The sequence below is a fragment of the Bombyx mori genome, chromosome 18, assembly GCF_030269925.1.
Source record: "Bombyx mori chromosome 18, ASM3026992v2".
NCBI classification, from domain to species: Eukaryota; Metazoa; Arthropoda; class Insecta; order Lepidoptera; family Bombycidae; genus Bombyx; species Bombyx mori.
The window spans coordinates 7,459,247-7,462,425 of NC_085124.1; the positions used below are offsets into that span (position 1 = coordinate 7,459,247).

General features: G+C 38.1%; 1 non-coding gene across 1 annotated transcript; it reads right to left on the minus strand.

The window, feature by feature from the left end:
* Positions 1-1,166: 1,166 nt before the first annotated feature.
* Positions 1,167-1,281, minus strand: Mir3238 (microRNA mir-3238). The gene has a single exon (NR_107524.1). It is a non-coding gene; the product is annotated as a microRNA mir-3238 (primary transcript).
* Positions 1,282-3,179: the final 1,898 nt, after the last annotated feature.

The following is a 3,179-nucleotide window of genomic DNA, read 5'->3' on the forward strand; positions in this document are numbered from 1 at the left end:
ATGTTTCCGTTTTTCTTTCTGACAAGAACAATTGGGCTAGTATATTCAGAAAAGCTTACCCGAATAACTCCTTGTTCCAGCCACTCCTTAACCTGTTTATCTACCTCATCCTGTTCTTTTGGTGAGATGCGTCGTGGTCGTTGAGCCACTGGGATGTCGTCTTTAAGTGTGATTTTCAACTCAATGGGAGCCTCTTTAGTTTGACATGGCCGATATTCATCTACTAACCTAGTCACTTCATTCCTCACATTTTCATTCATAACATGACCTACAATGTCAATAGAACATGGAAAACAATTTACCTTAAACAACCAATCATTTGGTTTCATCCATACCAAACCATCTTTCATAACTGTAATAACATTTCTTAAAAATTCATGTCCCAATATCACTTTAATAGGTATACTGTCTCTAGGAATCACATAAAATATTATATCACGATACGTGTAGCCGTCGATTTCAATGTTTGTTTTAAATTGTTCACTTGATATTACCTTTGATGAGCCTAAACCGGTAAGAACTGTGTTTACATTTTTAAAACACGTCGGAGAGCCTATTTGCTCATAATAGTCCATGGTTACTAAATTAACTTCACTACCAGTATCAATTAATGCATGAATTTCGTTATTATTACACAATTTTACTAATTTCAAAGTTTTTTTCAACACTTTACATTCTTTATTTACTTTTAAAATGTCAACCTCACTGTTATGACATTTGTCGCGCACCGTACTGTTCGCAGAGCCAATCACAGCATTCATAGCGTTGTGAACTTCGTTAGATTGATTTTCGAAAATTGTGTTCGCGCCCTCCTGCGTCGTAGCGATATATGTGCGTTTCGGTTGCTGCTCCGTTCTCGCGCTGCTAGCCGTAGCCGATGACGCTTCCGCCTTTGCCGGACATTGTGAAGAAATATGGCCGAACACGTTGCAGTTGAAACACTTTTTTCCTTGCATCTTTTTCGGACAATCTTCACTTTTATGACTCTTTTCTCCACAGCTATAACATCGAACTTTTGATGACCATTCTCTTGTATTAGTAATTTTCTGCTCTTTTCCGTGAATAGGTTCTTTCTTCATTTTTTCTTTCAAAATCTCGTATATTTTTAATTTCTCCTTTAATTCAGCGTACGTTGTGACTCCATATAGCATTATTTTATTTATTTCTTGATCTTGTATACCATCTACAACATATTTTATAGCCACGTAGTCCGCCATTTTGCCTCGGCGTCCAAGCTCTTTCATGGCAAACATGTAGTCAATGCATGATTCATTTGACTTTTTCTTTTTAGCACTCATCATTTCGTGAATAGTCTTGGCGTCTATGGTGTCAGGGAACTCCTTACTGATGGCTATCTTTAAAGTATCCCAGCATGGAAACGTTTTTTCAGAATTTAACCACAAAGCTGCCGTGCCGGTTAATGACCGTCGAGCCACTAATAACCGTTGCTTTGGTGTCCACTCGAATATGTCACCATTTTCCTCTATATCTTGTATCCACTTTGTTACAGCATAAGTTTTGTCTTTGCCGTCAAACATCCTGATGATATTCTCCGTTAAGTGAAACATTCCACCACGCGTTGGTCGATCGAAAATACTGTCGTCGTCATCGAAGGACTGGCTTTTTGATCGTCGTCTTGCCATCCTCGTGTATTAATCTTTTGTGATCGTCGTACACAATGAAGATTTAAATACGTCGTGTGTATATTCGTACAATTGACGCGTTGTTTGTTTCTCGTAATGGCGTCGAAACAATTATTATTACTTGCCTTTTCTTTTGGCCGATCCCGGACGAGCCCCCAAAATGTGGGATGCAGGCTTCAGACAATAAATAAAAGTTTCGCGTTTACTACTTCCACGTTTTATTTCAATACTGTTAATATAAATTTTAATCGTTCCGTCGTGCTCGTGCTTCGTTCGTCGTCGTTCATCCATCTGTCATTCTGTCATCTCACACGTCATCCCCTTCCATTCTTGATACACCGCTGCGTTCACAAACATCAACTTGCATCCATCATATCATGCGTTCAATAAAACATCATTCCCACATATATAATCTAAATCTCGGAAACGGCTCCAACGATTTTCATAAGATTTAGTATACAGGGGATTTCGTGGGCGATAAATCGATCTAGCTACGATTTATTTTCAGAAAATGTTGTTTTATTCGTGTTTTCAATAATCAACTCTTCCCGACATCTATTGGCGAATAATAATACTATTTTTCTTAACTGAGGGCAACTAACCGCTTTAAAGACACAACAAGATGGCGTTATAAAAAAAAAAACGAGCGAAGCTCGGTCATCATCTAGTAATAGTTAAAACGAGCTACATTTGTTTTAATTAATTTTCTAGTGTGAATTTAAATTTGAAAAATCAATTCAGTTATTCAGAAATTCATTTCATAACTTTAAACGACATTCGTTTACGTTAATTGATGGTTCTCGCGTCATTTGAGTGGATCGAGCTCGCTTCATTCATAATTGGACTTGCATAAGTGTGCACTAACGAGGTCCAAACACAAGCCAAAATAAATGTACCTGATGAACAAATCATTGTGGACTTTCATATGGAGTGGTGATTGATTTGTTAATATATATTTAGCTTTGATTATGTTACAAAAATGAAGGCGACGGATAAAATCAGGCATTTCGCACCGCATTGGAATTTTTTTCCACTCCATTCTCTGATAGTCTAAGGGGCTATTCCAGCGTCTCGCGGACGGGTGGTTATGTGAGCTCAACCTGCACCAACTGAACAAATCATTGTAGACTTTCATATGGAATGGCGATTGATTTCATAATATAGATTTGGCTTTGATTATCTTACACAAGTGAAGACAACGGATAAAATCAAGCATTTCGAACCGCATTAGTTTTTTTCCCCTCTCCATTCGCTGGGAGCTAAAGGGACTATTCCAGGGTCCCGCGGACAGGTATGTGAGCTCACAGGCGATCGGAATCGCGACCCACTGAGAAACTCAGAGCATAAATTGGCATTTACTTCTCGAAATGAAATTTTTGATCAAATATATAATTTGATTGGTTGTTACAGCTTACAAGCAGACAAGCTTGTCACTCCCTTAGCGATAAACGGCTAAAGAGGCTAAATTCTTCCTTCTTGTATCAAAAATTTCATTTCGAGAAGTAAATGCCAATTTATGCTCTGAGTTTCTCAGTG